Source organism: Rhincodon typus, chromosome 7 (assembly GCF_021869965.1).
Source record: "Rhincodon typus isolate 14 chromosome 7, sRhiTyp1.1, whole genome shotgun sequence".
NCBI classification, from domain to species: Eukaryota; Metazoa; Chordata; class Chondrichthyes; order Orectolobiformes; family Rhincodontidae; genus Rhincodon; species Rhincodon typus.
This window is the reverse complement of record NC_063338.1, coordinates 66,795,212-66,807,330: the sequence shown is the minus strand read 5'-3', so window position 1 is coordinate 66,807,330 and position 12,119 is coordinate 66,795,212.

The following is a 12,119-nucleotide window of genomic DNA, read 5'->3' as shown; positions in this document are numbered from 1 at the left end:
TCAGAGGAGCAGGAAGGCTGCGTTTCGGGCCTAGACCCTTCTTCAGATGCTGCTTGGCCTGCTGTGTTCATCCAGCTCTACACCTTGTTATCTCTATTTATGCAGCAAGCTCAGTATGCCTCAGCTCCATTCTTTAAGTTTTGCTTTGTTGGTCTTTACACTTCAATTAATTCCTAAATCAGACAAGCAATTAATATTCAAATTGTATTCTTGAGAAACAAGCCTGGAGTCCAGATTTACCTGTGATTTTTGCTACAAATTTGTGGTTACGTTTTGGTTCATAGGCCTAACAAGTCACTTCTTGAATTAATCTATTAATATTACATTCTTTCATGTTACTGAATATCAGGAACATAAATGCTCATATGTGCAAATTGCCAGAGCCCCAGCATGTATCAGCTTAAGTTGGAATATCTGGCACCTCATCTTGTGTGTTTAAGAGACAAATATTTTTGGTAGTGAGGCCTTAATTTTAGCAGTTGCAACAATATTCTGTCATGTAGATATATCTAAAGAGAACTTCATGCCAATATCATGACAATAAATTAATTTCTACTCACAAGAAAGTTGACAAGCGGCCTATTTTATCACCTTTGGAGAAGGCCAGCCTTTCAGTTGCCAGTCAGGCATGTAAGTGGCCAGTGGCATGTCTTCTTGATCCCCCATAGGTCCCAACCGTTGGATTAGAAATGGCAGCTTTCCATTGCAGTGAGCACCACTGAGATTAATGGCTGCTATCTGCAATATATATGTATCAGTGGTCCAGGATTGGCAAGGGACCTAAGCCACAGTTAGGTGACAATGAGAAGTGGATTTGCAGGAGGTGGGGAGGCTGTTCATCAGCAAGGGTGGGGGATGAACTTTCAACACCTTCTTCCCCACACTTTCCACTGCTGGGTTCCTCCATGCAAAAGACCATATTCTTTGGAGAAGATCTTTTTCGGGCTAAAATTGATTCAATTTAGAGGAATAGGACTTTGATTGCAAAATTGAGCCCAGCTCTGTCACTCAACTCCTGGCCCAGGTAAACAATTATCATGAAACAATAAAACTTAATTTTTGCTTCTTTCAAGAAATGGAGAATATCAGTCTGATTTTAACCAGAAGACAGGAACAGGGCATGCAAAGTTGTTGGAAGGCAATGATATCTCAGTACGGTGTGATGAATGAGCCTGACATCTTCAGGTGTGAGAAGAAAATAAGAATTAACTCAAAAATAAGTAATAGAAGGAATGTAATCTATTCATGAAATAAGCTCTCTGTCCCTCATTTCCTCCCTTTACCTGTTATCATTCCTGGTCCCTGCACTCAAATTAATTCTGAAAACAAGTAACAGACTAAATTAACAAATTACTCTCTGAGAAACATCACCACCTAGGCCTGGAGTCATGATTCATATCAGGCTTTTGTTATTAAATTGTGATTAAGGTTTGGCAATCCTGTCTGACAAGTTACATCGCATGCAATTTGGGATTACTTCATTAATGTTTCATTCTTTCACAGCATTGACAAAATATTCTGTAAAACAGCATTGCATTGCTTAAAACGATTTACATTTGGCCAGATTTTGGCAACTCAAAATTTGCCAACAGATACCTCAGCAACTGATTTTTTTAACAGGATTTAACGGTGAAGGGAAGTTACATTATTGAAAATATTTTATCACACAGAGCTGGATAGCCATTTTCTACAAAGGAGGCCCATTCCCTGTTAAGAAATGTAGTCACTTCCATTTCTCTGTTCGATCACTATACCCAGCCAATTTATTTTTTTTCAAGTCACCATCCAAATTCCTTTTGAATTCATTAGTTATTTCTGCTTCCAACAGCCTCGCATTCTCCTGAATCTCTCTAGCCCAAATTTTAAACAGCAACAGCTAGTGAGAAGAGTTATTCCATTCCTACCTTACCTAAGCTTGCGATTTCCAACCTAACCTTGTAATTAAAATCCCTCATCCTGAAAACCATTCTGGTAAATTCTCTGTACCCTCTTCCACATCATCCCTGAAGTATAGTGACCAGAACTGTATCCAAGTCTCCAGTTGGAGTCTAACCAGAGCTTTTTGTGTTGAACATCTCAGCTGCTGAACTGACATGAAAGTTAAGCCTCTTATATTGAAAAAGTCTGTTATGAATTGGGAATATTATAAGATACCTTGATTGTAACTGCAATCTCAGTTTGATGATAACTTGCATTGAAGTCATTTTAACATAGTATTTATCAAGATTGATGTTTCTATGATGACATCAACTGAGGCTGCACAGAGGTTTAAGACATGACTACACAAATCAAACCCAATGAGGTGAATGACAAAAATGGTGACCCACCAGCAGTACACAAGTATGAGCTTTGGACACGTGACTGTTCATCAGGCAGAGCATTGAGGAGCATTTTTACCGAAAATTTAAAAACTCCCTGTCACCATTCAACGCAGGTATTAGTGGGGCTTAGATGTCAACATAAAGACAACAAAATCATTGAAGTCCGTAGATGAAGCCCCTCTGGAGTCCAATTTCTCTGACTCTCAATCCAAAGAATCAAGTTATTCTCTGGGTTTGTTTTCGTGACATAAGATAGATAAGATCATTTTATTTTAATTTTAAAATAGTTTTAAATCAATAAGTTATATGACTTAATAAAAAAAGTTCAACCTCCCAGATGTCACTGTCAGTTGATCAAAAGATGCTGGTGTGAAGTGGCCATTTGTGAATACTATGAATTCCAACTGCCTGTAGTGTTTTTATAGTGAATCAGCCTGAAGCTATGAAGCCATTTCTTCTTCAATAATTGTACTGCTCAAACATTAAATAGAACTGGTGGGATTTGGGAAGAATCTCTGAGGTGAAACATTAATTTCAAGTCTCCTTCAGCGTGTCCTTCAAAAGTGGCCTGACTCAAAATTTAAATAGGCAAGTGTTTTAAAACAATCAATAAAATTCCAGGTTGTCATCAATGTATCTGATACTCTTTATGCTCTTTTATTTCTTGTTAACATCTTGACTGATAATCTTTGTTTGTGTAAAACATTGAATTCAAGTATTTTTTCTTAACCGCTGTATTCCTCCGGCTCCCAAATTGTTTTATCTGGTCTCTTGGGTGAAATCAGGGTGTTCACAGCTCTTTTAGATAAAAAAGAACATTTTGATATCTTTGAACTTTTATCCTTAGAATGCTTTTACCAGTTGTGAGGGTTTTTAAAGCTGTCCAAATGCTATAGGTACAGCTGATTTCATTGAGGAAAGTGTCACCACAGCTGCTTTGTTTTCCAAATATAAAACAAATCTGTAAGTAGCAACGACTTTCTTTTTAAAGGATCCATCAGCCAGACCGAAAAAAAAGACAGCTTCCACAGTGAGGCAGGGCTTTCCCTGGTGGAAGAGAAAAAAATTTGTAATTGATATTTAAGCGGCATCTGACTAGAGAAACATCAGGGTCCACCAATGTGCACAATATCCTAGAGGAACAGCTGCCTTATTGGTTTGATGGGAAAAGAAGATATGACTGGAGGATGGTCTCCCTTACTGCCTCCCTTATTCCTGTATCCAAGATGTCATCAAGTAGCAAACAACCAGAAGTTGGCCCGTATTGCTACCAACAACATAGGTAGGAAAGGGATAACAAGGTGTAGAGCTGGATGAACACAGCAGGCCAAGCAGCATCAGAGGAGGAAAGCTGATGTTTCGGGCCTAGACCCTTCTTCAGAAATTCTTCAGAAATAGGCCCGAAACGTCAGCTTTCCTGCTCCTCTGATGCTGCTTGGCCTGCTGTGTTCATCCAGCTCTACACCTTGTTATCTCAGATTCTCCAGCATCTGCAGTTCCTACTATCTCTAGGTAGGAAGGGGGATGCGATAGACTTTACGAAAAGAGAATAAGAAACAGGATCTCAAAGATTATAATCTGTAATTTACTCCACATAGCATGTGGTATAGAAATAGGAGGATAGTACAAATCGATGCATGTTTGGAGAGATGGCTCAGGAGAAAGGGCATTAGATTCCTGGCACTGGGACCAATTACGGGGCAGACAGCACAGATACAGATCGATGAGTTGCCCCTCAACAGTACACAGAGTGATGTTGTCTTCGGATTGTTTTCTATTGCTGTTGGGATAGGCAATCAAACTACTTTTGCAGACGGTTAGGAACAAAGATGAAACATTAGAAAAAATCAAGGTGCACAAAGATTGGGAGAGCAATAGCACTAGTGTAAGAAATAGCAAGCTGTGAGATCGGATTAAGAGGGAATGCAGTATAATATTATTCACATTTATAGTGCTGAGAAGTAAATACAAGAAGCATGATAAATAAGTTTGATGAGTTGTAGGCACAGATAGCCACATGAGAATATGATGTTGTGGTGACAATGGAGATCTACCTCCAAAGAAGCCAGAACTGGATACTAAATATTCCTGGATAAAATTCCCCAGATTGTCCTGCTCGCAAAATTTTCTGCACATCAATGGAATTGTCTATTTTTAGCTGGGATGTCTAATACTGAAAAGTAAAAATGGTCTAGCACATGCTCTTCAGCATAAGCCTAATGAATGGTGGATGAAAGCAGGAGAGGGCACTTACTTTTTTGTGGCATTCACTGTTTTACACAGGCAAGTTTGTAAAGGTCTCAACTCTTTTGTGCAACGATGTATTTGTATGAGTAGCTAATGAGTGAATTAATGAGTTGGTGGGTGAGTGAGTGAGTGAGCAAGTGAAAGGGTAGAGGAACAAATAAGTGAGTGAATGAATGAATAGGTGAGTAGATGAATAAATGAGTGAGTTGTGAGTAGGCAGTCAGGTCAGGTTGGGGAGGTATCAAGTCCTGAGATGGTCAGAGGTGTAGGGTTAGATGGGTAGTTTGGTCAGGGATGTAATTATTTGTGGGCATTCGGACTGATTAGTTAGGATGTTGTAATGGGAATGCAGCAGAGGTTGGCAGTCTCCATGACCCGTTTCCCAGTGAAAAAGGTGCCATTTATGTACAAATTTATCTTGCCTACATGAAGCAGGGCATTACATATATAGCTCCTAGCATATGCAAATGCATCACACTGTGAGCCCGGCTGAGAATCTTTAATTGGTTTCCATTGCAATTATTAGCATGGCCCAGATCATTTAATGAATGTTGTTCAGGAGTAGAATCACCTCAAATGTTGGATATACTGTTCTGAGGTTTGCAGGCATGAGTTGGTTGAGCACAAGTGGCATAATATCCACTATCACTGGTCAATGGGATATGTTGTTTAATACAGTCTAACAGCTGTTTGGATGGATGACCAACATATCTGGCATCACACCGCACTGAAACTCATGTTGTCTTACATTTTGTTAGTGGAGAAAACCACGAGTGTGTTTACGACAAAAAAGCAGCGTTAAGACAGCTAGTTTTACATGTTGTTTGGATTTAGGGCACAGCTTCGCCTTCCAGGGTAATCTGAGTTAAAGTTGGCACCATTCAAGGTCAGAACTGGTAGCTCTCAGCCTTTCCCTAAATTTGCATGTTGTACAACATCCCAGTGACTGCTGCAGTACATGAAACTACCAGTCACATCCAGAGATAAGAACTAGATGAAAATCTTCAGTTTTGTGCCTCATTTTAGCAATGTTTATGTTAGCAAACAGTGATGATGGCATCCTGATCACTGACACTCAGTTTGGGTTCTCCCAGGCCTACTCAGCTCCTGACCTCATTATGGTCTTATTCCAAATACAAACAAAAGGGCTGAATTTGAAGGTGATTGCCTTTGACATCAAGGTAGCATTTGATAGAATATGACATTGAGGAGCCTGACTAAAACTGAAATCAATGGATATCAGGGGAAAAAACACTCAATCTGTTCGAATCATGCCTAACACAAAGCAAAATGTCTGTGGTCATTAAAGGTTACTTAACTCTCACAGAATATCACTCCAAAACTTCCTAAAAGTCATGTCCTCATCCCAACCATCTTAAGCTGCTTCATTAATGATCTTTTCTCCATTATAAGGGCAGAAGTGAGGATGTTCACTGATTGGTTCACGTTGCTCAGTATCATTCATTATTCCTCAGATACTGAAACAGGTCGTAAGACCATAAGATACAGGAGCAAAATTAGGCCAGTCCCATTGAGTCTGATCTGCCATTTCATCATTGCTGATATGTTTCTCAACCCCATTCTTCTGCTTTCTCTCCATAACACTTGATCCCCTTACTAATCAAGAACCTATCTATCTCTATCTTACATACGTTCAGTGAGCTCTGCTTCCACAACCTTCTGCGGCAATGAGTTCCACAGATTCATCACTCTCTGGCTAAAGAAATTCTCCCTCACCTCAGTCCCTTCACTCTGAGCCTTTGCCCTCACAGCCTTGTCTATCCTATCAGTCTAAACATCTTCTCCATGTCCACTATCTAGGCCTCCTTGTAAGTTCCAATGATAGTCCCCTCTCATCCTTCTAAACTCCATTGAATACAGACCGAGAGTCCTCAATCTTTCCTCAAGTGACAGGGCCTTCATTCCTTGTAAACCTCCTCTGTACACCTCCAATGCCAACACATCCTTCCTTTGATATGTGGCTCAGAAATGTTCACAATATTCCAAATGCGGTCTGACCATTTGGCTGTATAACACAGCCTCAGCATTTCTGCTGTGCATGCTACCCCTCTTGAAATGAATGCTAACGTTGCATTTGCCTTCCTAACTGCCAAATGAACATGCATGTTAACCATAGGAAAATCCTGAGCGAAGACTCCTAAGTTTCATTTGGAAAACAGCCTGTGCCTCTATTATTCCTACCAAAGTGCAAAACCTCACACTTTCCCATACTGTATTCTATCTGTCACTTCTGCGCCCACTCTCCTCGCCTGTCCCAATCTTCCTAGAGTTTTCTTGCTTCCTAAACTTCTCGTGTCCCTCCTCCTATCTTTACCTCATCTGCAAACTTAGCAACAATGTCCACAGTTCCTTCATCCAGCTTGCTAATATACAAAATGAATAGTGTGGTTCCAACACTGACCCTTACAGAACTCCACTAGCCACTGTCTGCTATCCTGAAAAAGACCCCTTTATCCCTGAGGCAGGTAGGTAGGAGGTGGGGATGGGGGTTAATGTGGTTAAGGCGGTTAAGCCTCCTTGACCTGTCTGTTTCCTCTCCACCTATCTGCTCCTTTATCCATCTTCCATCAGCCTCCCCCTCTCTCTCTATTTATTTCAGAATCCCCTTCCCCTCCCCCATTTCTGAAAAAGGGCCCAGACCTGAAACGTCAGCTTTCCTGCTCCTCTGATGCTGCTTGGCCTGCTGTGTTCATCCAGCTCTACACCTTGTTATCTCAGATTCTCCAGCATCGACAGTTCCTACTACCCCTTTATCCCTACTGCCCTCTGCCATTCAGCCAACGCTCTATCCACGCCAGTACCTTGCTCTTAAAACCAAGGACTCTTATCTTATTGAGCAGCTGGTTGGGCTGAATTGTTTAGTTTTGTGCTGTTTATTCTGTACCTTTCTATGAAATGCTATGGCGTGTGTATCTTTAACAGTTTTGGAGGTTGTTTTTAATTCTACCTGCGTAGGAGGAACTGGTCTCCTAAACCAAGGCTCCATCTGCTGGTTCAAGTCATGTCAAGGTTCCCATTAAATTATTGAAGAAACATCTGATTTATCATGAAAATCTTCTTACTGAGACCATCAATAATAAATTGAATACTTCAATGTTCTTTTACCTGTTTTCATTATGTGATTTATTTTTACAAAAAAAATTGTTTAAATAAAAGAAATAATAAATTCTTCCAAACAGAAAAGGAAAACAATTTTGGGCAAATCTATATATTACCACGTTACTTTTGTTCATCTCTTAAAACAAAAAGTGGCATTGGTAGATTTTTGGGAGCATTTATTTTTCAAGAGAAATTTAAAATATTGCATTTATACACCAGGTGGCAGCAAATCTCAATTTGTAAGACAGCAATTTAATTTTCCACAGAAATTGCATTGAATATCAGAAATTATTTACTGTTTTTACCATTAAGATTTGGTACTATTTCAAAGAAGCAGAGTGCAGAAACGTAGCTATCAAATCTTTAATGATGACAGGAGGTATTGAGAAAATGTTTTATAAAATAAATCACGCAATATCCTTGGCTTTATTAATAAAACAGTATAAAAATAAGAAAGCCATGCTGAATTTTTATAAAACATTTGTAAATCATCAGTGGGTGTGTTTGTGTTCAATTCCAGGCACCATACTTTTAGGAATGATTACATGGCCTCAGGTAGTGGGCATAGAGATTATGTGACTGCACTAGTAATCACAGCAACTGATGGATTAATTTGGCATTATAAAGCTGGTCTCAGTAATAGTGATCATTGATTATTGTTAAAAAATCTAGTTCACTGATACCCTTTAAGGAAGGAAATCTGTTGTTCTCCCCTGGTTTGGCCTATATGTGATTTCAGACCAGCAACGTTTCTATCTCTTAACTGCACTCTGAAACGGCCTAGAGGGCCAATCTTTTTAAGCACAATTAGTGATGGTCAAATGGCCTACTTCTGCTCCTATTTTCTGTGTTTCCTATGTGTCTATGACTCCCACATTTCTTGATCCACATCACATGAAAAAATTATTTTAAAATATCAGGTAGAACAGTACCAGCATGTTGTTGTGGTATAATGCCTGAAGAGGTGATAGAAACAGATTCAGTTGTAATTTCCAAAAGTGGATTGGATGAGCATTTAAAAGGAAACAAATTACAATGATGTCGGGAAACAGCAGGGAAGTTGGACTAATTGATTAGCTGCTAAAGGTGCACCAAATGGCTTCCATCAATACTTGTCTTTCCATTATTCTATACTATGATTTCAGTGTCCATTCGACCCTGAAATCTTAAGTAAAATATCAATGTCTCACTAAACTATTAGGACTCTTGTTTTCAGAAATGAGGCACACGCACAATCTTCAACACTCATCATTGCACATTGTAGCCACTGATTTACACTTGTGTCCAATTGACTGGTTGGTGCATTTAACTTTCAGGTCAGTGATAACCCCATAGGGTATCGATTATTTTGCAATCAATGGTGCATGATAAAGGAAATTGAATGTCAAAACATGGTGGTTAGACTCATGTTTATAGGGAATGGACATTCCCTGCACTAGTGTGACATGAATGAGGCCTACCTCTTATGAGTCCAAGGATGAATATGGTTCAGGTCTGGCTCTGCAGACTCTTTTATTAACTCAGCAGCTGCAGATGAAACTGAACATTGTGCAATCATCAGCGAACAACCCAGCTCAGGTTCACAATAGCAGGAGGATCATTAGTGAAGCAGCTGAGGATGGTTGGGATTATTACACAACCCCAAGGAACTCTTGGCATTCAGAAGATCGGCCTCCAACAACCACAACCTTTTCCTTTGTGATAAGTGTCATTTCAATTAGATTGTTTTCACCCTGATTCCCACTGACCTCAGTTTGATTAGGGGTCCTTGATGCTACATGTAGGCAAAAGCTGCTTTGATGTCTGGGGCAATTACTCTTACATCCTGAGTTTACTTCTTTTATCTGTGCTTGGACAAAGGCTAGAATAAGACCAGAGCTGAGTGGCCCCAACAGAGCTCAAACGGTGTCAGTGAGCAGGTTATAGACAGGGCATTTGACAGCACGACCAGTGACAGCTGCTGTGTTCAGTAGTAAGGTCATTGGGTGGGTAATTTGTTAGTTAGAATTAATCCTACTTTTTATGGACTTCACATTTCTGCAAATCTTTCCACATTATTAGTGCTCCACTGGAGCCTTGGCCCGAGTCACAGTTAGTTATGGATCACAAATCCTCAGCACTGTATTAAAATACTGTCTGAGCCTATAACCTTTGTTTCTAATTAGCACTCAACTGTATATTGACAGCACGTTGGTTGAACTGAGTTGTCTGATCATTGGTATCTATAATGGTGTAGACCTCACAAAGAAATCATGATAATATATCAACTCAGTACTTCAAGTTAAAGATAGCCGAAATGCTTCAACCTTGTCCTTTCGTATTCCTATAAATTCGTAAAATTGACATTCATATGAATTCCTCCACTCTTGACTCTTAACTAGCCTCTGATATGGCCTAGTGAGCCCAATCAGTTGTTTCAACCACGAGAAAGGAACAAAAGGAGTGAAACCGTCAATGGTTACAGAATGACAAAGCCATTTCTGAAGAAGGGTCCCGACCCAAAACGTCAACTTTCCTGCTCCTCTGATGCTACCTGGCCCGCTGTGTTCCTTCAGCTCCACACTGTGTTATTAATGGCTACAGAATGTATTTTTCTAAGGTAACTATTTTATGCCTCTGTTTCCAAAAAGAACCATGGGCAACATTCTGTGTTCATTTGAAATGTGCTCCAGAAGCGAAAAAGAACAAATTTAAATGTTTCATATTAAGGGTTACTTTTTTCCACTATAAATCACAGATGATCAATAGAGGGAAGATAATATATGGTCCTTACATCCAAGAAATGCCAGCAACTTTTTTAAAAAAACCTAATTTCTGTCATATTCTTCATTTTTCAGTGCATTTTGCACTACAGTCTCACGGATCCCTTAACACAGGTCAAATATAGTGCTGAGGATTTGTGCTCCATTACTAACTGTGACTCAGGCCAATGTTCCAGTAGAACCTTGATTCAGCCATACTGAAGAATACTGATTCATGGTTATGTCAATCAAAACATCACTTACTTAACCCATGTTCCTATAGGGAGATGAAATTACACTGCATGAATTATACATTTTTAAAAATATTGAATTCTTTTATAATTCATCTCAGTACAATTTATTAAGTAGCATTTTGATTCACATTGTAAATTGTGGCCCATTACAATTATTTGACAATGCGCTTTGCAATCATCAAAATAAGGAATCTGGCCCATGTCATTTCTGTAGTTACAACAATAGGTTCAAGCACTTCTAATTTCTGGATTATTCTTTATCCATATGGCCAGACACAGCACCATTAAGAAGATTGGAGCTCCTTAAAAATTGAACCAGGCATCTATAAGAGAAATAGAGAAAAGAAATGAAAAACCTTGAAATGTAAAACAAAAATAGGCAATGTCACATCGTGTAGCAATGAAACAGAAGAGAAGATTGAGTTCTGGTGAAGAGTCACTGGACTCAAAAACATTGACTCTGCTTTCTTCTCATAGACCTGCTGAGTTTAGCCAGAAAGTTCTGTTTCTGTTTCAGAAAGGTTAGTGTTTAGAGCATGATGCTTCTTCAGAAATAGCACATATAAACAAATTATTAATCTACCTTTTCTGGTTTGACCTTCCATTTGGTTCCAGCATGTGCTATTTTTATTGCATCAAGCAGGTGCTATTAGCAAAGTGCAGTTTATTCACCTGGTGACTGAACATGCCTTTCAAACATTAACACCAAAGCCATCACTGTGAATATGAATATATTATAGAATCAATAATTCTTCCTCATAAAAATTAGATTTAAATTGATTTTCTATTCATATTCTTGCAACCTTGCAAACTGCAGATCTAACATTAATTACTTTTTCACTAAAAGCTTGACAACTCATACAATATATTGTAGAAAAACTTAAAATGGCCCATATAACCTGACAGGTTCAGATGCAGTCCTACTCCATCTACATTTGTTCAAGGAGCACTTTTCATTATTATTGAAAGCATTTTCTTTTACTTGAATTGATCTATACTTATTCAACTGGAGCAGGTGATTGCCACAAGGTGATGTGCCATTCTGTAAATCTAGGGCTGAATTTCTCTCTTGATACTGGGGTAGCAGTTGAGCAGGACTTCCAGCTACTGATATCAATCCCCAGTTTCTGTGCTGTAACATCTTTCAAAACTCCTAATTTGCAGTGCGGATGTTTTTCTTTAAACAGTAATACCATTCCTGATAGATCCACTGTCATGGCAGGGAAGGAAATGAGAGTTCTTCATGCGTCTGGTTGAAGAGCAGCCCAACTATTCTGCTTGAATGGATGAAACTGAATTATTCTTGTCTACAGCAAAGAAAGCTCTCAGAATCTACATTTAATTCCTGAGAGTCCTTTTTCCAGAAGTGAGAAACAGAAGAGCAAGATTAAGAGATAGTAAAAACTGCTGATGCTGGAGTCAGAGATAACAGTGTG